This window comes from Macaca thibetana, chromosome 9 (assembly GCF_024542745.1).
Source record: "Macaca thibetana thibetana isolate TM-01 chromosome 9, ASM2454274v1, whole genome shotgun sequence".
NCBI classification, from domain to species: Eukaryota; Metazoa; Chordata; class Mammalia; order Primates; family Cercopithecidae; genus Macaca; species Macaca thibetana.
In genome coordinates, this window is record NC_065586.1 from 37834648 (window position 1) to 37859755 (window position 25108).

The 25108-nt window shown below is 36.8% G+C and overlaps 1 pseudogene; it reads right to left on the minus strand.

The window, feature by feature from the left end:
* Nucleotides 1–14366: 14366 nt before the first annotated feature.
* On the minus strand, nucleotides 14367–14505 carry LOC126963526 (uncharacterized; annotated as a pseudogene).
* Between the last annotated feature and the right edge of the window lie 10603 nt (nucleotides 14506–25108).

Consider the following 25108-nt stretch of genomic DNA (forward strand, 5'->3'; position numbering starts at 1 on the left):
CTAACTTGTTGAAACTTAATAGCTCTTTGCATATTTTGGAGAATGTCAACTCCTTTTATCAGCTGATTTGTATCAGTGGAACAACAGTGGCATAGACATTGCCCACAAGGTTCTGCACACTCAGGATGACTGGGTTATATGTCCAGGGCAGGGTTGAAGAGCATGGTATGATGAGGTCCACCCAGCACACGAAGTAACTCACTAACAGCAGGATGGTCTGAATGACCCTTTTCTCTGGGAAGACTCTTGGAGAAATGCTGGTGCTAGGATTGCCTCTGATGCCTGGACAAAAGGATCACCATGTGTATGATTGAATGCAGTGTAATTCCTATAATGAAGATATCCCCGGATAATGTCAGAGTGAGAAAAGGACCTCATTGGAGAAAGTGAACAGTATTTGCTGATCTTAAGTAGACTGGTCTGGGTCACATTAGAAGAAGCCACAATGAAGAATATTATGTTACTACTGAAAGACAAATTAACTGACCAAAAAAAAAAAAAAGAGAGAGATGACAGTGATGAAGTTATTTGTGAATTTCTGTTTAAGTCTTGCCAACAAGCAGTTGCTGGGGCTGATGGTGCTGGCTTGGTGTACACTCAGGAGACAGGTGTTACAGATACATAGGCCCATCCTCACTCTGTTTATGTAGAACAAGGACTTATGTTTGAACTTACTCCCTAAGTGCAGTGATTCAGGCCTGTCTGGAGGCCAACCATCCACCACAGTGAGAAACATCACTGCACGAATGAAGGCTGAGTGACAGCTGATCAGGTCATGGTGCTTAGATTTGTGATCCTGAAGGAATATTGAAGAAAAGGAAAAAGGTGTTGAGTGAAAGTCCAATGGAAGCTTGGGGGGAAAAAAGGCATTTTAAAGCATAACAGAAGTGGAAAACATGTTCATCTTAATAAGGAAGAAACGTATTTCATGTATCTGGAAAAAAACAATAGATCTCACACTATCAGTGTTTGTTGTTTAGTGTTCCAAATGATCACCAACATCATTTTAATTTTACCCATTTCATGGTTAACTCTGATTATCTCATATACATTCTGAATAATGCAGCCTCCTCACTCATTTCCACTTAAAATACTATACAACATCAACACATCCACAGTCATGCTGCATAGAGTGTACAATTTTGAAACTTTTGTTGTACCATCTGGGTTCCAAACATTTTAATGTCAAAGCTCATTTTTCTATACAGCTTCTGCCTAGAAGATTGTATATTCTCAGGACTTATCAACAAAATACAACTCCCAATAATCCAGCCTTCAAAATTAGTACAACACAATGTCACATTTCCTAATGTGTCCCTGTGGGCTCCCTACAGGTGATTTGTAGTGTTCTTCATATATGTTACTCAGTGGATTCTAGTTTTCAGAACTAAACTAGGTCAAAATTGCTTTGGGAGTCAGAAAAATCTTCTTTTAGAGAAACATGGGCGAATTCCTCTGTCCTCCAGAGGACACATCTATCTATGCCACACAGCATGAGACACGGAGGAAAATGTAGATTGCTTATTACCTCTTCTCCCATCACTTTGTTCAGGTGCATTTATTGAGAACAGAAGGATATGCCCATTTGAACCACTATGAGTTTTGGGTCTTTTAATGAGTCTGTGCTTCTGTGTTGTTATCTTTAAAAATGCTTCATATTTCCCACCCCCTTAGGTTTAACAGGAAGGCTAGAGACAATGGGAATTGCGTATGTCCCTTCGCTCACATGAAGGGCTCAAGTGGTCTGAAATTGAATATTTCTCTTCTTCCCAACTGAATACTACAGCAGTTTGGTGATGGGTATTTCCCTTACCTCAGGTCATATAAACTCTGACAATACCCCAGTAGGTTAGGCTTTGCTAAAATAGTTTAATGATGGCAGAGCTTGGTAAAAAGAACAGAATGCTCTGGGTGGCTTTTAGAAAGGTACATTTCCCTTCCCTATGCCAGAAACTTGAGAAATTTCTACCTCTACTGTGAGAATCTAGTAAGGCTTCTGAAAATAAAACTCTCAAAAGTGAGGAGGAACTAAGACTGGCCTCCATGGAGATTTTCACTCTCAAACTTGTCCATTCTCAGGCTTCAGTAATTCCTCAATTACAGTGTAGGTTTTCTACCATAGTACTAATTGCTACTGTAGTTTTTTCTTATGGGTTTCTCTTTTGGTGAGTTGTCATTATCTTTATTCGTATATCTTTCCATACAATTTGGGGGCAGATGGTTACTTTATGACCTCATTTTTCCTCTTAAATTTTTTTGAGACAGTTTCACTCTTATCAGCCAGGCTGGCTGCAGTGGCATGATTATGGCTCACTGCAACCTCCGCCTATGAGAAGCAATTCTCATGCTTCAGCCTCCCGAGTAGCTGGGATTACAGGTGCCTACCACCATGCCCGGCTAATTTTGAATTTTTAGTAGAGATGGGGTTTCACGATGTTGGCCAGGCTGGTCTAGAACACCAGGCCTCAGGTGATCTGCCCGCCTCAGCCTCCCAAATTGCTGGGATTACAGGTGTGAGCCATCGTGCCTGGCCTTTAATTTTGTTTGTCATTGACACAATAATTTTACATATAGATGGAGTACAATGTTGGCTTTAGATACATGTTTATATGGGTAATAAATTATGGGATTTATAATGTCTAACAGCTCGTTCATTTATTTTTTTTGTGGTGAGAACATTCAAAATTTTCTTTGCTAGCCATTTGAAATATTTAATACAAAATTGTTCACCATAGTCACCCTACTTTGCACTTGAATATATTCCTCCTAGTTATCTGTAACTTATTGTCCACTGACCATTTTCTACTAATTTTGCACTCTCTTACACACCCTAATTTCTAGTAACCACCATTCTACTCTCTACTTCAATGATACCAACTTTGTTAGATTCTATATATTAGTGAGAATGTGCAGTATTTATTTCTTTATGGCTGGCATTTTTCACTTAATGTCCTCCAGGTTTGCTGCAAAGGACAGAGTTTTATCTTTTTTGTGACTGAATACTATTTCATTATATATATTTATGTGTACATCATCGTGTGTGTATATATATATACACATATATATGAATATATATATGTATGAACATAAGTATGCATGGACATAAGTATGCATGTGTCTTTACAGTTGAATAATTTCTATTTTGGGGGTGTATACCACATAATGGGATTGCTGGGTCAAATGAAAGTTTGGTTTTAAATTCTTTGAAAAATTTTCAGGTTGCTTTCCACCGTGGCTGGAAAAATTCACATTCCCACTGGCAGTGTATAAGCTTTTTCTGTTCACTACCCACCAGCATCTATTATTCTTTGCCTTTTTAATATGGCTATTATGACTGATGGGAGATGGTATCTCATGGTTTCAATTTGCATTTTTTAATAGTTACTGATATTGAACATGTTTATATGCTTGTTGGATGCATGTGTATCTTCTTTTGGGAAGTGTATGTTAATGTTCTTTTTTCATTTTTAAATAAGGTCGTTTGTTTTTTACTTGTTGAATTACTTCTTTCATAGATTGTAGATATTAAAACCTTTGCTGGATACATAGTTTGCAAGTTTTTTCTCTCATTCTGTAGGTTGTGTATTGACTGTTTGTAGTTTCTCTTGTGGTGCAGAAGCTCTTTAGCTTAATTAGGTCTCACTTGTCAGTTTTGTCGTGGTGGTGTTTCAATTGCTTTTAGAGTCTTTGTCATGAATTCTTTGCCAGGGCCAATGTACAGCATGGTATTTCCTAGGTTTTCTTCTAGGGTTTTTACACTTTTAGATACTACATTTAAGTCTTTAATCCATCTTGAGTTAATTTTTGTGTGTAATATAATGAAGTGGTCCAACTTCAATCTTCTGCATATGACTAGCCAGTTATCCCAGCACTGTTTATTGAATAGTGAGTCCTTTTCTTATAGTTGGCTTTGTGAAAGATCAGATGGTTTTAGTTGTGTGGCTTTATTTCTGGGTTCTCTAGCCTGTTCCATTGGTCTATATGTCTATTTTTGTACCAGTACCCATGCTCTTTTAGGTATTGTAGCCTTGTAGTATAGTTTGAAATTGGGTAGTATGATGACTCCAGCTTTGTTCCTTTGCATAGAATAGTTTTGAATATTCATGTTCTTTTTGTTTGTTGGTTTCAAATAAGATTTTTCATTTAAAAAAATTCTGTTAAAAATGTTGTTGGTAGTTTGATAGGAATAACATTGAATTCAAAAGTAAATTTCTTTTGGTAGTATGGCCATTTTAGCAGTATTGATTCTTCGATCCATGAGCATGGAATGTTTTTCTGGTTTTGTCATCTCTAATTTTTTTAAACAATGGTTTGTAATTCTCAGTGTAGAGATCTTTCACCTCCCTGGTTAGCTGTGTTTCCAGGTATTTTATTCTTTTTGTGGCTATTGCAAATATAATTGTATTTTTGATTGGATGTTACTGGTGTATAGAAATGTTACTGATTTTCATACATTTATTTTGTACGCTGAAACTTTGCTAAAGTTCTTTTTCAGATCTAGGAGCCTTTGGGCAGAGACTGTGGGTTTTTCTAAGTGTAGAATGATATCATTTGTGAAGTGAAGTTGTTTGACTTCCTGTCTTCGTGTTTGGATGCCTTTTATTTCTTTCCCCTGCCTGATTGCTCCGGTTAGGACTTCCAGTATTATATTTAATAGAAGTCGTAAGAGTAGGTATTCTTGTTTTGTCCTGGTTCTCAAAAGGAATGTTTCAAGTTTTTGCCCTTTCATTATGATGTTGACTATGGGATTTTTATAGATGGCTTTTATTATCTTGAGGTATGTAGTTTTTATGCATAGTTTTTGAGGGTGTTTAACATAAAGGGATGTTGAATTTTATTGAAAGCCTTTACTGCATTAATCTTAATAAATCTCCTGAGAGATCATGTGGTTGTTTGTTTCTTAGCTCTGTTCATGTGATGAATAACATTTAATTTTATATGTTGAAATAACCATGCATCCCAGGAATAAAGCCTACCTGGATCATGGTGAATTAACTTTTCTGATGGACTGCTGGATTCAGTTTGCTAATTTTTTTGAGGATTTTTGCATCTATGTTCATCAGGGATATTGGCCTGATATTTTCTTTTTTGTTCTATCTCTGGTAGATTTTGGTGTCAGGATGATGCTGACTTCATAGAATGAGTTAAGATGAAGTCCCTCCTCCTCATTTTTTGGGAATAGTTTCAGTACAGCTGGTACCAACTCTTTTTTATATGTCGGTAGAATTTAGTTGTAAATCCATCTGGTTGAGAGTTTTTACTGGGAAGCTTTTTTTAAATTATTGATTCAATTTCAGAACTCAGTGTTGGTCTGTTCAGAGTTTTAATTTCTTCCTGATTTAATCCTAGGAGGTTGTATGTTTCCAGGAATTTATCCATTTCTTCTATGTTTTCTAGTTTGTGTGCATAGAGGTGTTCATAATAAGTCTGTAATGGTTTCATGTTATTTCTGTGGCATCAGTGATAATATTTCCTTAGTCATTTTTATTGTGTTTAGGAAGATCATTTTTTTTTTCTTTAATTAGCAGTCTCTCAATCTTATTTGTTCTTTCAAAAATCAGTTTAATTGGAATTTTGTATAGTTTTTTAAAATCTCCATTTCATTCAGTTCAGCTTTGGTATTTCTTGTCTTCTATCTTTGGAGTTGATTTGCGGTTACATGTCTGGTTCCTCTATATATTGCCAGGTGCAATGGCTCATGCCTGTAATTCCAGCACTTTGGGAGGCCAAGGCGGGTGGATTACCTGAGGTCAGGAGTTCAAGACCAGCCTGACCAATATGGTGAAACCTCATCTCACCTAAAAATACAAAAATTAGGTGGACATGGTGGCACACACTTGTAGTCCCAGCTACTCAGGCGGCTGAGACAGGAGAATTGCTTGAACTTGGGAGACAGAGGTTACAGTGAGCTGAGATTGCATCATTGCACTCCAGCCTGGGCAACAGAGTGATACACTGTCACAAAAATTAAATAAATAAATAAATAAATAAATAAATAAATAAATAAATGCAATATCAGGTTGTTAATTTTATATCTTTCTAACTTTTTAATGTGGGTGTTTAGCGCTGTAAACATTCCCATTAACACTTGTTTTAGCAGTTTCCCAGTGATTTAGGTATGTTGTATATTTGTCTCTATTAGTTTCACATAATTTCTTGATTTTATCCTTAATTTTATTCTTTACCCAAAAGTCATCCAGGAGCAGCTTATTTAGTTTTTATTAAATTGTATGTTTTTAAGAGATCTTCTTGGTATTGATTTCTGTTTTTATTGCACTCTGTTCTGATAGTATGGTTGGTATGATTTTGATTCTTTAGAATATGCTGGGAATTGCATTATGGCCAAGTATGTGGTGGTCAGTTGTAGAGTATGTGTGATGTGCAGATAGTGTATTCTGTTTTTGCTGGATGGAGTGTTCTGCGGATGAGTGTTAGGTCCATTTGGTTAAGTGTCAAGTTTAAGTGCTAAATACCTTTGTGAGTATTCTGCCTTGGTAAATTGTCCAGTACTTTCAGTGGGGTTTTAAAGTCTCACAGTATTATTGTGTGGTTATCTAAGTCTCTTCATAAGTCTCTAGGAACTTGTGTTATGAATCTGGGTGCTCCAGTTTTAGGTATAGATATATTTAGGATAGTTAAGTCTTCTCAGTGAATTGAACCTGTTATTATTATGAAATGCCCTTCTTTATCTTTTTTGATCATTGTTAATTTAAAGTCTCTTTTGTCTGAAATAAGAATAGTAACTCCACTCCTGCTCTTTTTTGTTTTGTATTTGCTTGATAAATCTTTTTTTTTTTTTCATTATACTTTAAGTTCTAGGGTACATGTGCACAATGTGCAGATTTATTACATATGTATACATGTGTCATGTTGGTGTGCTGCATCCATTAATTCATCATTTACATTAGGTATATCTCCTAATGCTAACCCTTCCCCCGCCCCCTCCCCACAATAGGCCCCAATGTGTGATGTTCCCCTTCCTGTGTCCAAGTGATGTCATTGTTCAATTTCCACCTATGAGTGAGAACCTGTGGTGTTTGGTTTTCTGTTCTTGTGATAGTTTGCTGAGAATTATGGTTCCAGCTGCATCCATGTCCCTACAAAGGGCATGAACTCATCCTTTTTTATGGCTGCATAGTATTCCATGGTGTACATGTGCCACATTTTGTTAATCCAGTTTGTCACTGATGGACATTTGGGTTGATTCCAAGTCTTTGCTACTGTGAATAGTGCTGCAATAAACATACGTGTGCATGTGTCTTTATAGCAGCATGATTTACTATTCTTTGGGTATATACCCAGTAGTGGGATGGCTAGGTCAAATGGTATTTTAGTTCTAGATCCTTGAGGAATCGCCACACTGTTTTCCACAGTGATTGAACTAGTTTACAGTCCCACCAACAGTGTAAAAGTGTTCCTATTTCTCCACATCCTCTCCAGCACCTGCTGTTTCCTGAGTTTTTAATGATTGCCATTGTAACTGGTGTGAAATGGTATCTCATTGTAGTTTTGTTTTGCATTTCTCTGATGGCAAGTGATGATGAGCATTTTTTCATGTGTCTGTTGGCTGTATGCATGTCTTCTTTTGAGAAATGTCTGTTCATATCCTTTGCCCACTTTTTGATGGCGTTGTTTGTTTTTTTCCTTGTAAATTTGATTGAGTTCTTTGTAGGTTCTGGATATTAGCCCTTTGTCAGATGAGTAGATTGCAAACATTTTCTCCCATTCTGTAGGTTGCCTGTTCACTCTGATGGTAGTTTCTTTTGCTGTGCAGAAACTCTAGTTTAATTAGATCCATTTGTCAGTTTTGGCTTTTGTTGTCCTTGCTTTTGGTGTTTTAGACATGAAGTCCTTGCTCATGCCTGTGTCCTGAATGGTATTACCTAGGTTTTCTTCTAGGGTTTTTATGGTTTTAGTTCTGACATTTAAGTCTCTAATCCATCTTGAATTAATTTTCATATAAGGAGTAAGGAAAGGATCCAGTTTCAGCTTTCTACTTATGGCTAGCCAATTTTCCCAGCACCATTTATTAAATAGGGAATCCTTTCCCCATTTCTTGTTTCTCTCAGGTTTGTCAAAGATCAGATGGCTGTAGATGTGTGGTATTATTTCTGAGGGCTCTGTTCTGTTCCATTGGTCTATATCTCTGTTTTGGTAACAGTGCCATGCTGTTTTGGTTACTGTAGCCTTGTAGTATAGTTTGAAGTCAGGTAGCGTGATGCCTCCAGCTTTGTTCTTTTGGCTTAGGATTGTCTTGGCAATGTGGGGTCTTTTTTGGTTCCATATGAACTTTAAAGTAGTTTTTTCCAATTCTGTGAAGAAAGTCATTGTTAGTTTAATGGGGATGGCTTTGAATGTATAAATTACCTTGGGCAGTATGGCCATTTTCACAATGTTGATTCTTCCTATCCATGAGCATGGTATGTTCTTCCATTTGTTTGTGTCCTCTTTTATTTCACTGAGCAGTGGTTTGTAGTTCTCCTTGAAGAAGTCCTTTATTGCATCTATTTGATTCTTCTCTCTTTTCTTCTTTATTAGTCTTGCTAGCGGTCTGTCCATTTTGTTGATCTTTTCAAAAAACCATCTCCTGGATTCATTGATTTTTCAGAGGATTTTTTGTGTCCCCATCTCCTTGAGTTCTGCTCTGATCTTAGTTATTTCTTGCCTCTGCTAGCTTTTGAATGTGTTTGCTCTTGCTTCTCTAGTTCTTTTAATTGTGATGTTACAGTGTCAATTTTAGATCTTCCCTGCTTTCTCTTGTGGGCATTTAGTGCTATAAATTTCCCTCTACACTCTGCTTTAAATGTGTCCCAGAGATTCTGGTGTGTTGTATCTTTGTTCTCATTGGTTTCAGAGAACATTTTTATTTCTGCCTTCATTTCTTTATGCACCCAGTAGTCATTCAGAAACAGGTTGTTCAGTTTCCATGTAGTTGAGCGGTTTTGGTTGAGTTTCTTAGTCCTGAGTTCTAGTTTGATTGCACTGTGGTCTGAGAGATAGATTGTTATAATTTCTGATTTTTAACATTTGCTGAGGAGTGCTTTACTTCCATCTATGTGGTCAATTTTGGAATAAGTGCATTGTGGTGCTGAGAAGAATGTGTACTCTATTGCTTTGGGATGGAGAGTTCTGTAGATGCCTGTTAGGTCCTATTAGTGCAGAGTTGAGTTAAATTCCTGGATGTCCTTGTTAACTTTCTGTCTCGTTGATCTGTTTAATGTTGACAGTGGGGTGTTAAAGTCTCCCATTGTTATTGTATGGGAGTCTAAGTCTCTTTGTAAGTCTCTAAGGACTTGCTTTATGAATCTGAGTGCTCCTGTATTGGGTGCATTTATATTTAGGATAGTTAGCTCTTCCTGATGAATTGATCCCTTTACCATTATGTAATGGCCTTCTTTGTCTCTTTTGATCTTTGATGGTTTAAAGTCTGTTTTATCAGAGACTGGGATTGCAATCCCTGCTTTTTTTTGGTTTTCCATTTGCTTGGTAGATCATCCTCCATCCCTTTATTTTGAGCCTATGTGTGTCTCTGCATGTGAGATGGGTCTCGTGAATACAGCAAACTGATGTGTCTTGACTCTTTATCCAGTTTGCCAGCCTGTGTCTTTTAATTGGACCATTTCGTCCATTTACATTTAAGGTTAATATTGCTGTGTGTGAACCTGATCCTGTCATTATGATATTAACTGATTAGTTTGCTCATTAGTTGATGCAATTTCTTCCTAGCATCGATGGTCTTTACATTTTGGCATGTTTTTGCAATGACTGGTACCGGTTGTTCCTTTCCACGTTTAGTGCTTCCTTCAGAATCTCTTGTAGAGCAGCCCTGGTGGTGACAAAATCTCTAAGCATTTGCTTGTCTGTAAAGGATTTTATTTCTCCTTCACTGATGAAGCTTAGTTTGGCTGGATATGAAATTCTGGGTTGAAAATTCTTTTCTTTAAGAATGTTGAATATTGGACCCCACTCTCTTCTGGCTTGTAGAATTTCCACCGAGAGATCTGCTGTTAGTCTGATGGGCTTCCCTTTGTGGGTAACCCGACCTTTCTCTCTGGCTGCCCTCATTTCAACTTTGGTGAATCTGACAGTTATGTGTCTTGGAGTCGCTATTCTCAAGGAGTATCTTTGTGGCGTTCTCTGCATCTCCTGAATTTGAATGTTGGCCTGCTGTGCTACGTTGGGGAAGTTCTGGATGATATCCTGCAGTGTGTTTTCCAGCTTGGTTCCATTTTCCCCGTCACTTTCAGGCACACCAATCAGACAAAGATTTGGTCTTTTCACATAATCCCATATTTCTTGGAAACTTTGTTCATTTCTTTTTACTCTTTTTTTCTCTGAACTTCTCACTTCATTTCATTCATTTGATCTTCAATCAGTGATACTCTTTCTTCTAGTTGATCGAGTTGATTACTGAAGCTTGTGTATTTTTCACATAGTTCTTGTATCATGGTTTTCATCTCTATCAGTTCTTTTAAGGTCTTCTCTGCATTGATTATTCTAGTTATCCATTCATCCATTCTTTTTGTCAATGTTTTTAGTTTCTTTGTGCTGGTTACATAGTTTCTCCTTTAGCTCTGAGAAGTTTGATTGAGTGAAGCCTTCTTCTCTCAACTTGTCAAAGTCATTCTCTGTCCAGCTTTTTTCCTTTGCTGGTTATGAGCTGCGTTCCTTTGGAGGGGGGAGATGCGCTCTGAGTTTTTGAATTTTTTGAATTTCCAGCTTTTCTGCCCTGCTTCTTCCCCATCTTTGTGGTTTTATCTGCCCTCGGTCTTTTGATGCTGGTGACGTACTGATGGGGTTTTGGTGTGGGTGTCCTTTCTGTTTGTTAGTTTTCCTTCTAACAGTCAGGACCCTCAGCTGCAGGTCTGTTGGAGATTGCTTGCGGTCCACTCCAGACCCTGTTTTCCTGGGTATCAGCAGTGGAGGCTGCAGAAGATAGAATATTGCTGAACAGCGAGTGTTGCTGTCTGATTCTTGCTCTGGAAGCTTCGTCTCAGGTGTGTACCCCGCCATGTGAGGTGTGAGATGTCGGTCTGCAACTAGTGGGGTATGTCTCCCAGTTAGGCTACTCAGGGGTCAGGGACCCACTTGAGCAGGCAGTCTGTCCATTCTCAGATCTCAACCTCCATGCTGGGAGAACCACTGCTATCTTCAAAGGTGTCAGACAGGGACTTTTGCATCTGCAGAGGTTTCTGCTGCTTTTTGTTTAGCTATGCCCTGTCCCCAGAGATGGAGTCTACAGAGGCAGTCAGGCCTCCTTGAGCTGTGGTGGGCTCCACCCAATTCGAGCTTCCTGGCTGCTTTGTTTACCTACTTAAGCCTCAGCAATGGTGAGCGCCCCTCCCCCAGCCTTGCTGCCACCTTGCAGTTAGATCTGAGACTGCTGTGGTAGCAATGAGGGAGGTTCCGTGGGCATGGGACCCTCTGGGCCAGGTGTGGGATATAATCTCCTGATATGCATTTGCTAAGACCCTTGGTAAAGCACAGTATTAGGTTGGGAGTTACCCAATTTACAGGTGTTGTGTGTCTCAATTTCTCTTGGTTAGGAAAAGGAATTCCCTTCCCCCTTGCTCTTCCCAGGTGAGGCGATGCCTTGCCTGCTCTCGCTGGTTGGGCTGCACCTGTGGACCAGCATTGACTGTCTGACACACCCCAGTGAGATGAACCTGGTACCTCAGTTGAAAATGCAGAAATCACTCGTCTTCTGTGTCACTCACATTGGGAGCTGGAGGCTGGAGCTCTTCCTATTCCTGCTCGATAAATCTTTCTCCATTTCTTTTCTCTGAGCCTGTGCATTTCCTTGCATGTGAGATGGGTCTCTTGAAGGCAGCATATAGTTGGGTCTTTGTTCTTCATTTAAGTTGTAAATCTGTGCCTTTTCAGTGGGGGATTTAGTCCATTCTTTTTCAAGGTTAATATTGGTATGTGCAGATTTGATCTTGACATTGTGTTGTTAGCTGTTTGTAAAGTAAACTTGAGTGTGTATTTATATTATATTATGTATATCACAAATATATATTTCTTTATTTGTTCTCTTTTTCAAGTTGGTATTTCTCTGGAAAAATAACTTAGTTTATGCACATTTGCAGAATTTTGCCAATAGTCGTGCACTACAAATGATATTTGATATTTAGTCAGAGATGGACTGCATGCACTATGGTGGTCTATAGGATTATAATGGAGTTTTTTTTTTTTTTTTTTTTCTTTTTTTGAGACAGAAACTCATTCTGTCACCCAAGGAGTAGCTGGGATTACAGGCACATGCCACCATGCCCACCTAATTTTTGTATTTTTAGTAGTGATAGGATTTCACCGTGTTTGCCAGGCTGGTCTCGAATTCCTGACCTCAAGTGATCCGTTTGCCTCAGCCTGCCAAAGAGCTGGGATTATAGGCATGAGTCACCAGGCCCAACCAGAGCTTTTATAATGTACTTTTACTGTACTTTTCCTACATTTAGATACAGAAACACCATTGAACTCCAATTGCCTACAGTATTCAGTACAGTAACATGCTACACAGGTGTGTACTCTAGGAACTATAAGCTATACCATATGGCCTAGATGTGTAGAAGGCTATACCATCTAGGTTTGTGTAAGTGCATTCTAGGATATTTGCACAAGAACAAGAGCTCCTAACAACACATTTCTCAGAAGGTATCTGTTGTTAAGTGATACATGGACACTAGTGAGATTAAACTGACTAGTATTAAACATGCAGTGCTGTGCTCATAAACTGAGATAATGGCATGGCTGGATGCCTGCACATTTGCAGCTTTCGCAGCAGTCATATTTGCTGGCAGGATTAGAGAATGGCAAGTATGTTAACAAACTCAGTGGAGTCATTAACTTGGGAATGGTTGCAAAAGGCAGCAAGATGAGAGAAATAGTATAAATTACCTTTTAAAATTTAGCATTCTGAAAAAAAGGCAGTTTTGAAAACCATAAATAACATATTTAGAATTGGGAAGAAATCCTTGGTTAGTATCCTTAACAAAATAAATAAAGGAAAATAAGCTGAAAAGTAGGAAAAACACACTTTTATTTATATTTGAAGGGATATCCACTGTAATCAGTAATACAGGAGAATCAGTAATACAAGAGAATTTGTAGGTCTTACAGAATATGCTAAAACTGTGAACATGGAGATCCAAGAAATGTAATTAATGGCAAAGTGATTCTTTTAGCTAGTTGGCATTATTGACCCATTAATGGTGGGAAATCAAATTTTTTGTGCTTTTCAGTGTTTGTTATGGAATTATTTTGAGCTGTAAATATTATTTCTCCAGTTCCTATGCCATAAAACACACATATATCTTAATTAAATCACTTGGGGCAAGTGCATTTCTTATGGAACCATATTCTATGTTACATCAAATTTTCCATCAGAGAAAAAAGTTTATAAACTAGTTTATGACCATTAAGGTTGATAAAGTGTACTAGACTTAGTATTGTGTTGACAGAAATCTAATAGTTCATTACTTCAGTACTAACTTCTGCTTTTACCAATGAAGAGTCTATCATCAACTTTTACCTTCCTTAGTATCATATCCAAATTAGCTGAGATAAATGGATAGAAGTGTATAATTAGTACCTTTATTGTGTGTGTGTGTTAGGTTGAATTTCTTGGAAACACAATACCTAGATTACAAACCTGAACATGTACCTCTGAAACTAAATTCAAAAACAAAAATCCATAAGCATTAGCAAGTATCCATTGCAATACTTTAGAAAAATCTAATAATTTATTGTGGAAACAGGGTATCTTCTCTTAACTATAACTCTGATCTGATTTATGAGCAATTGTACCATATCATATATATCACATATATCATATGTGACAGTTAATTTTATGTGTCTGCTTGGCTAGGTTATAGTACCAATATATTTGGCCAAACACCACCAGTCTAGATATTGCTGTGAAGATATTTTTTAGATACAGTAAACAGTTAAATCAGTAGACTTGGAGTAAAGCAGATTAGCTTCCATAATGTGGTAGGCATCATTCAATTGGCTGAAGGCTGTAGGTCCCCAGAGGAAGAGGAAATTCTGTCTCCAGACTCAAGCTGCAGCATCAGCTCTTTCCTACGTCTTTAACCTGCTGACTTGCCCTGAAAATCTCAGACTTAGACTTGCTAACCTTTTGCACTGAGTCACAACACATGAGCCAATTCATTAAAGTAAATATTGACGTAAATCTCAATTGATAGGTGTGTGTGTTAGGTGTGCGTGTGTATACACACACATGCATACATACGTGTATGTGTGCGTATATATATATTAGCTTTTTTTTGGTGTTTATATTGCTCAAAGATCTTTATGCTTCTTAAATCTGTGACTTAATGTGTTTTAACAGTTTCAAAAAATTATCTCTTCACATATTTCTTTTAGCCATAAAACATCTGTTAAAGGGCTAAAAGAAATAAAATTTTAAACACATTTGCATCCCAAACGCACACAGAAATGCTAGTAACAAACTATAGAAATGATCCCTGAAAGTATAATCTTGAAATACTAAGAGTTCTTTAGAGATACATGTCTAGGTGGAGGGAAGGGAAAGAAAAATCAAAAGTACTAAATCTAAAAGAAGGTCATGAAAGAGAGCAAAAGGAACACAGAAAAGGTAGTCAATAGAAAACGATAATAAAGAGTTCACTTAAATCCATTGTGGAAAACAAAATGATGGAAAAAGATATATCAGGCAAAAGCTAACTTAAAAGAAATCTGGTGTGGCCATACTAATACGCTACAAAGTATACCAGAAAGAATAAACATTAGTATTGACAAGAAGGACTTTAATGAGGCTAAAATAATCTACTAAAAGAAGATGTATAATTCTACATTTGCATGCTCCTAATAGTATGGTCACAAAATATGTAAACTCAGAACTTTCAGAAATAAAAAGAGAGGCAAATCTGCAGTCATAGTTGGAGATTTTCACACACTTCACTGAGTAATTGATAAAATGTTTTGGTGTGGGTAGAACTTGCATAAGCTGTTGGCTAGAGAGCAAAATTGGAACACTCATAAGACTCTGACATTGTTCATTGAAGTCGAATATACACATAGCCTAGCCAATAGAGTATCAACAGATATGTACAAATGTTTACAGAAACTATAGTTGTAAAAGACAGACTGCAGATAACTGAAATGATCATTTATACTAGAACTAGGAAATTGATTTGGATTTCATAATGATGATGATGGATTATCATCAGCAGGAAGAATGAATGAACTAATATGTGTAATAATTAAATGAATCTTACAAACATAATGATAGGTGAAATAAGTCAATTACAAATAACTCAAACCATATCATTCTATGAATAGAAATTTTTTTTTAAAAAAACATAGTCTTATAAGTCAAAGTGTTGGCTATATTTGGAACAAGGCAATAGTCACTAGAAGAGAACACAGGGAAGTTCTTGAGATTTAAATAAAATTCTGTTTTCCTGAGACATGGATAATGGCTTAATGGGTAATTTATCTTTGTGATAATTTATTAAGCTGGACACTTAAGAGTTGCACCCTTTATTTTATCCAAAATCTATTTTCAAGTTAAAGCATGTAATAGAATTGTGCAAAAACTGATTTTCCTGATGAATTTAATCCTGTTCCATTAAATCATCACTTTCAAGTTCTATTCCTGAAGACAGGCTTGGTGTACCCTTTCAGGGCTTTCAGCAATATTCTCTAGTAAAGTCAAACTGAAGACACACTAGCAAAGCATCTTAGAAATTACATGGATTCCTTCCTGAACTGCCATAACATCAGTTTTGCTTACTCTTGTGTTTTATACAGCATGTGTTAGGACTTATGATGTTGTCTGAGTATATATTTGGGTGTCCAGAAAGGATTATCTGGTACCTATGCAGGATTTCAGCCTTTTGTCTACATGTCATGACCTAAAGTCAACAGTGAGGAAATATTTCTTTCCTGCATTGATAAATAAAATCTTATTTTAAATCCTCTAAAAAAATGTGAGCATTATTTGGTTTCCCCTGCCACTCACTCCCAGTAGCTAAGGAATCTGTTTTTCTTCCCTTCTGAATGTTTTTCTCTCATTAGCTTTTTCCCGCAGTTCCGTCTTATTAGATGCCTAGATATGCATACGTCTTTTCCTCGCCTGCATTCAGTATGCAGGATGTGCACGTGCGTGGAGAGGCACAGGAGCTTGTGCTGTGGGGAGGGCAGAATCTTTCCTAGAATGGAGATTCAAGCATCCGGAGTGTCTTTTTGGCTTTTGCCTATTTTCTAACTGTAATAGAAATAACCAGTTTCTGCTTTTACGGAAGGAACCACTCTTGTTTAAAACTACAATTTTTGTGTTTGTGTCAGGTTTTTGTCTGGTTTGTGTTGGACAAAAAGATTGTTCTATGTGTGTGTTTTATAGTTTCACAGACTTTATTCATCCTAGTGGACAAAGGCAGGTAAAACACATGTTTTTTATTTTATTTTTTTCTCTGCAAAACTGTACTTTCAATAAATGACTGATTCTTAAATAGATGGTGATAATTTTTCTAGTGCAGAAATAAAGTCCATGCAAGTTTTATAAAACTTGGATCATACCTTTCAAAGTTCTCCTCGAGTTACGCATAGAAATGAGTACGTGATCCAGAATTAGTTGCTTTCTAGAGCAAAGTGAAGGGAAGAGGGAAAGAACAAGAGAGTGAGTTCTGGGAATAACCATGTTTTCAGTCTCTTCCCAGGGAGGTAAATATATTTAAGACATATATTTTAAGAAATTGCTTATATAATCTGTTCTTATAATTTGGTGTATTCCTTTGAATTAATATTTTCATTTAAGAAATACAGTGCATCCACACTTTAGGTAAATGAAGAAAAGGCTTTCAATGAGGTCATAAAGATTGTGATGTCCCTACTTAGACATGCAAATCAACATAAGGAGATTCACTGAACAGGCACAAGTTTCCCAGCAGGGGAGCCAAGAGTATTTCGGAAACAATGTGTGACACGAAGAAGAGGAGCCAAAGCTGTCTTGTTCATAGGGAGTAGCCCTTTTGTTTTGGACTCCATTTCTACTAGTCCTTAAAATCCCTCCCTGGTTAAAGATGGCTTTTCCAAGTGTCTCAACACAGACTTAGGATATTGAAGTCCCACTTATAAACAGCAAACTCTTCAACATAGAAAGAAAACAAAAGGAGGTAACAACAGACTACCATCCTCAGTGAATTCCTGGGTATTTTTACCCAAAGCAATCAAATCTGCATTTATATTTAGAGAGCTCATGAGAGTGCCCCACCTTGAATACTTAAATCAAGCTCCAGACCCTGTTCCCAGGACTTGATCTATGAGATGTGCATCTTTATAACATGTATCAGGTACACTCTTGGTGTAATAAAATGACTCTGGGTCCTTTTTCTGACCTTTCTCCCTTTTTTCTGTCTCACTTTTACTTTCTGTTCAGTGCATTAGCGAGGGCTATACAAAATTGATAGTGTGTGCTTGGCTTGCTGGAGTATTTATAGACAAAGGTGAGCTCTGGAAAAAGCTTCAGAATCTGAACTTAGAATTAAATAAGAAAACAATGTCCTTGTTCTCTCCCTCCTCTTCCTTGCTGAAAACAAAAGGCCAAGTCTACAAGAAAACATCACTGCAATTCAAAAGCAAGTGTATTTCCACATGCAGAGCAGCTTGTGGGCTAGAAGCAGATGCCAGTGGTTATATAGTAGCAAGTGTTTTGGACTAAACCCTCAGGGAAATATTCCAACCCATCCAAGGTCACCTCTTGTGTGCATGCACATGCACACACACACACACACACATGCATATGTGTGTGTGTGTGCATTTATATATGTATGTATGTATGTATATACACACACACATGGTAGAAGCTAACATTTGGCACTCTATATTTTTCTTTGTTTATTTACAGCCTAACATACCCCAAGGTTTTCCAGATACTCATGCTGCTACTACCAGGTCACCAGGCCACCCCACTGCCATCTCTCTTTTAGCTCCACTCTAACTTAACGGTGCTTTTATGTTCCAGGATTTCCCCCACCTCCTTCCATTCCTTCACCTTCAGATTCATTTCTTCATGTTCCTTCTCTTTATGATAAAACTTATAGGACTGAGGTTATGTTAGTTAATACAGTTTACATAGCTGGAAAACAGAGAATGTGAGATTAAAATTCAGACCTTTTTTCTCTTAACTCATCAGGCTTCTTTTTGATCAATCATTTCAATATGATGCTTCACTACAGCCCAATTTTTTGTCACATTCTCTGCTTGAGTATAGAAAGGCACTCATTCACATATTTGATGTGTGCAGTGTATCAGACCATAATTTACTTAGGCAATAAGAAAAGTAGGATTTTACTCTATAAATGTTCTACTTCATCGTTTATGGGGTCAACCATTTTCTATTTTAGTTGGAGAAAAATTGTCAAAATTTATCTACATCTCATATAACACGGTCTAGACAATTGTTAGCTTTACCAAAAACATCAACAACAGGAGCAGAGGACTTGGATTTGAAAAACTGACATAGGTGTTCAGAAAAGCTTAGAAGAGGAAAATATAATTGAGAACAAAAAACTTGTCTTGAACTCAACTCTAGAATTTGTTCACCATTTTTCTTATAGTGTCTCAGGTACACCAGGTTATCATGGCAAGACCAGCAGGAGAGTTTGTTGAATGACCTCATGTATAAATAACAGTTCTGTAAGGCTGTGAACATTTACGAGGTTCATTATGTTTCAGTTCTTGTTTAATGGCAAGTCCCTGCCTACTTGGGCAATGGAATCCTGCTGATTTAATACTTATCATGAATAAATTACAGTTTTAGAACTTGGATTTTTTTCATGTTTTTCTTTGTGTCCTCATAAATAAACTTAGCTAATAGGGCTATTTCCCATTGCCCATTAAACGGGCTGTGAGTAAAAGACTTCCTGGCTTTTGAAAGAAGGAAGATGAGAGGACTGAGTCATTTTACCTGAAAGTGTTTACAATGTTAGGGGCTTTGGAAAATAGATAGCAAATACTGTAAGTTATCAGCATTTCCTAACACTTATTTGAGTTTGTACCTTTTGTTTTCCATCAGCTACATAATGTTATTATTGTAGAAGCCATTAGCACTGGGGACTGAGAAGTTCTAGGTGAATTCTGTAGGCAGAGATGACTACATCCCAACACACTGCCAGGGTCATCATCTTCATCTCTGTGTGCCCTTCTCTTAATGAAATCTAGAGTGATGGCTTCACCTGCTTTGATGAAAGGTTGACAATTCTGTAATTACTGAAAGAGAAAGTGGAATGTCATTTCTAGGTCTTCATCCAGAGTAATTTCTTGGTTCCAATGCCCCTACTTCATTTGGAGAAACAACTTTTTGACATTAGTTGACAATCAAGGAATAGTTTCAAGTTTTACAACTGCAAAAGGGTCATTATTTTTATCAATGCTCTGGAAGTTATTTTTAGTCTTAATACGGAAGGCCCAATTCAATAAAATCTCAGCCTGACTTTCCCTGCAGGATACTCAAACCATGGAAATTCAACAGGGGAGCACTCATGGGCTTATACCATACTGAACCAGGCTGAATTTCCATAATCATTCTTGAGAAATCAAAAGACACTTCGGGATTAAATGGCAAACCTTTTAAGTAGGAATTTCTTAGCCAAAATGGATGTAAATGACGAGTTGATGGGTGCAGCACAGCAACATGGCACAAGTATACATATGTAACAAACCTGCACGTTATGCACATGTACCCTAGAACTTAAAGTATAATAATAATAATAAAATAAATAAAAGAATATTTGATCACAAAAAAACAAACAAAATGGCCAATTAGCATTTAAACTGTAGAATTGCATTATGTAAGAGAAAATGAGTAACTAAAAAAATAAATTATCTTCCTCATTAAAAAGGTAAACGAGAAATTTGTAGTTATCACAAAATAAGCATTCTCTTCTAGAACAGGAGAGGTACACAGGACTTTTGTTCTAAAAGGAATTAAAAGGACCCATGTTATTGACCTATTCTCGTGCTTTTAGCTTTAATTGGCAAAATTAGCTGGAGTGAATAATATTGGAAGCCATGCTCTAATTATATGTTCTGTTACATCACACAAGTGACTCAAAAGCTCCATGTTTATGACTTTAAATTGATTTTTAAAACAAATTATTTTATGTATTGGAAAGTAAAAAATTATACTTAGAAATAGCCTAGATTCAATTTTTTATATTCATAAAATCTTGGTTTATTTAAAGTTCCTTCCCTATCTTCAAGTGTGCACCTCAGGGACTTAGAGACCAAACAGAATAAGAGTTGGCTCAGGAAAAAAAAACACATTTCTGGTATGACTGCTCATAAAGGAAAACTTAAAACCTTCCAGAAATGTAGTTGAAAATGGCTCTTAAGCAATTGTTTATTATCTTTCTTCATGTGTCATCAGTTTTTACACTCAGCTTTCACCAAGCTCAATAATTATGTAAAGTCTAAATGTTGGTTCTCACCAACATTTAGTGATGTTATTGTGCATGTTTGTATACATACTTTAAACAAATGAAAAGGCAAGCAAATTCAGTGGTTATTATTGCTGCTATGGCACTTTGCAATGTTTTTCTTCTCTTTTTCAGTTCCTCATCATGGTATCCCAGAGGGATTCATGACATGGACTTTTGTAATATGTCACATGTGGTGAAGATCAGCAGTTGAACACCAGAAGGAATCTGAGCAGTGCTCACTGCAGCAGCTCCAGAAGGGCTAGGGATTTGCTTAGGGAATAAGGAACATGTCTGCACTCTCCATAGGCCATGGCTTTTTGGATCAATAGTCTGGATGATTACATAAAAGCATGACAGTAAACAACCCATGCATTTTCTCACCCACCTCACTCATTGCCAAATTGGCCAAGATCTTTCATCTGTTGAGTGACTAGAAATGTTGCTATAAGAGTAATCATTTTCGTTTACCAGGATGGTAATACTGAAACTGACCCAATTGCCCCATAGAATGTTCTTTTTGATAAACATAGAAATTGACCCTTCTGATCTTAAAAAGCTTGAAAATGGTATTTGTTTTATCTGAGTCTTGCCTCAGGAAACCACCTTCAGGTCTCTCCCAAAAAGTATTAAAGAACTGAAACTAGATCATCACACTGGATGCTCGACTCTTCATTCACCATAATGGCTTCCTTGCCCCTCTCAAGTTCCTGTTTTCTTACACATTGTTACATTTCTTGCTTGCAATATAAACCCCTGATTCTAGTCAGTCAGGGAGATGGATGTGGGACTGAGCTTCCATCTCCTTGGCTATGGCACCTGATTAAAGCCTTCTTCCTTGGCAACACTTGGTGTCTCAGTCATTGGCTTTCTGTGCAGTGAGTGGCAGGGCCTAGACCAAACCCCTGGTGTTTTGGTAACAGTGCTACTAAAACAGACAAGATTGTTTTCTGTTTGCTTTCTGTAAAAAACAACAAAAGCAGAGATATATAGATGTATGCCCATACAAACATCATTTCCTGTTGAAAATTTAATTCACACTTCTCACAGACAAATGATGACAATCATTTAAAATATGGCCTCTCATATAATCATTCATGGAAAAACATTATTAACAGGTTGGCCTTTTTCAAGACCTTTATGAATACTTGTGTATGCATATACTATATATATATTTAATAAATCTTGAATTCTATATATGCCATTTTGTAATTTGTCCTTATCTATGTGTTATCTTTAACATTTTTTCCCAGATTATTATTATGGGTTTTAGTGTTCAGTCATCTTATATTTTCATCATATATTTGAACAATCTCTATTGTTGAACATTTTGGAGTATTCTACATTTTCTCTTGTTTTAAATAATGCTGTGGTAATTACATTTGTGTAAAAATCTTTGTACATGATTTGATTATTTCTTTACTAGAAGAACAAAATAATGTGCCATAGAATAAGTCCGTTTTAAAGTTCAATTATTATTACCATTTTTAACACAGCAGTAATGTAGAGACTTTCTAAAATAACAATTATTAAGATTACACACAACTATTGCACTCCTCACTGTATTTCTAGGCACTGTGCTATTATTTCAGACTTAATCTTCAATAAAATACTGCTGAATAGTTCTTTATATTATCTCAATTTTATTGATGAGGACATTTGGGACTTAGTTTGAATAGCTTGCCCAAAGCCAAACAATTGGTCAAAAGCAGGGTTGCCGTACTATAGAATTGTGTTTTCAAAATAAATGATGCAGTTAGAAAATTATAGGACAGTTTTGATTTTCACATAGAGTGGGAGAGGATGCATTTTGAGAATAGAGGCCAAGGATGTTAAATCTTCAATGAATGACATAGCCCTACACAACTTTACTGTCTTTCTGGATATTCATGTAAGCAATTACCTAATTTTCTAAGCCTAAAACCTAAACCTGTTTTATATATAAATACAAATAACATTTGCAAGGTTTTAATATGTAATAAATTTACTAATGATGCGAAGCTTACTTGAGTGAAGATAGACTTGAATACAGATTTGTTTTGATCAGAACTTTACTGAGAGTTGTTCAACATTTTGGAAAATCAGGTCACTGTTGACATCACAACTGCAGTATGTGAGCCCCTACAGTCATCTAAATTTGGAGTGGTCAATTTCATGGTGACTGTATGCATAGGTGTGAATGGGGCAACTTTATAACATCTTCTAGTGTGGGTGGGTGCAGTAGCTCACACCTGTAATCCCAGCACTAGGGATGCAGAGGTGGGAGAATCACTGGATCCCAGGAGTTCCAGATCTGCTTGGGCAACATAGCAAGACCCTGTTCTCCATGAAAAGGAAAAAAAAAACCAGAAAAAAAAATTGGAACATCTCTTCATGTAGTTATGCCTGGGCATGAAATAATATTTTTATCATAAAGTATTTATCTTTATTCATCTTTGATTTTATATTAGTATCATAATTGCTTAAAACTGTGTGAGTACTGTGTGTTATATTAGCAATTGACTTTTTCCAGGAGAGTAAAGGAGTGATTCAACCTATTAGTTATAAAAAAGGTATTACATATGATAGGACTGAGGATAGCAAAATGTATATATCTGGGGTACACAGTAAGGGGTACTTTTTACATGTTAACTATCGACACACATAGAAGCACTCACAACCTGCACACACAGCCTGAACTAGGACACACCATGTCTGTGCTTTTCAAGTTGTCATTCTCAATCTTTCAGTGAGCCATGACATCAATGCATAGGTTGAGACCAGAAGTTTTTAATGAAATAAAGTAGAATAAATTAGAATGAAATGAAATGGAGTAGAGTGGAGTAGAGTACAGTGGAATTGATGGAATAAGAGGAGATGAAATGAAATAGAATAGAATTGAGTAGAATTCAGTATCAGTTTTGTTTTTGTTTTACATACCTGTGCTTATAAGGACATATTATAAAATGCATCTTTTACTTTGGGCCAAAAAGGTGAAAGCCATTGAGCTACACTACTGTACTTTATACAGAAAGCAAGTAACATTTTCAGGGGTTAATCATTTTTCTGTACCTTAGTGTCAAATTTGGGTTTTGATAGTGATTGATGGGAGAGGAAGAAACCTGAAGATATCAGTGATTACTACACATCTTGAGTCCCCTCTTTCACAGTTTTCCTGAATGGAAGTGATGGTGCTGGCACAAAGCCAATTCCTTGTCTGAATCTTTGTGTTTCCCCAAATTTGTATGTTAAAATCTAATCACTAAGGTGATGATATTAGAAGGTGGGGCCTTTGGGGGTTGATTAGGTCATGAGGACAGCATCCTTGTGAATGGGATTAATGCCCTTGTGAAGGAGGCCCCAGAGAGCTGCCTTGCCTCTTCCACCATGTGAGGACACATGGAAGGCACCATCTATGAGGGAAGGGTCCTCACCAGACACAAAATCTGCTGGTGTCTTGATCTTGGACTTCCCAGCCTCCAAACCATTCTAATGTTTATAAGTTACCCAGTCTAAGGTATTTTGTTACTGCAGCCTGAGCAAAGACAATTCCTCATCCTCTTTCATCATGACTGACACTGAATGTGCTTGCCTATGCTACAGCTACTGGAGATTTTACTGTTTGCTTTGTGACACTATTAGGTTTTACAGTTATGAAATGGGTAGAAATTATTCTTCCACATCCTTGCATCCCTCTGCTTTTTTCCTTTCCCTTCCCTTTGTTGCATTTGGTTCAGAGAACCTGTGTCCTCATGACACCACGTCATCCTGGCTTCCCAGACTCCTCATTTCAGGGGTCTATAAGGCAAATCTTTTTTTTTTTTTCCTGTTTCTTTGAAACTTACCTGATCTCCATCTCATGACTCTGTGGCCTTACAGATGACCACCAAGTTATTTTTCAAGACAATGATTCAGAATAAAATAGTAATGGATGTGTATGCAACACTTTCTAGGAGATATTTCTATTTCTAATGGAAACAGAGTATTAATGAAAAGGAATGAAAGTAACATAGGAGGCATATTTGACTGGGGTGGAACTGGACTGTGGAAATTTAGAAAGTTTCTTTCTTATAAGGAAACCAGGAGAACCTCTGCCTAAATATACAAGTGGTCTTCATTATAGCTTCAGTCACTCTTTTAGTCTGTTTCAAGCATTACAAAAATTAAACCATTACTATATTAAAAAATATTATTTAAAGAATTTGTTACTGAAGGCGAATTCAGAAATAGACCCAAGAAATTTTATTTATGTTGTCAATACTCTACTGAGCAATTATAACTTGAAAACATACATTATTATTTAGCTCTACTCTTTCTTTGCTATTTTGGTCCAACATGTGCTGAGTTTTTCTGATTAACACCTAGAATGTTTTGTTTCTTGCTTTGATCCCTCCTTTCTTTTCCTATGGCAACTGTATTCATTTTATCTAGGTGGAATATTTCAAGAGCCTCACAATTTCTTCTCTTCCTCTTATTCATTCATGTTTTCATTTGTATTATACCTTCAAAACCATAATTCTGATCATATCACTCACCTGTGCAAAATCATTTGTGTGCCTCAATTGCCTATACAATAAAATCCAATATTCTTCCCTTTGCTTCAAATTCCTCAACAATCTGGCTTCATCATTCCTTTTATTCATTAGCTAAAAGAAATTAATTGC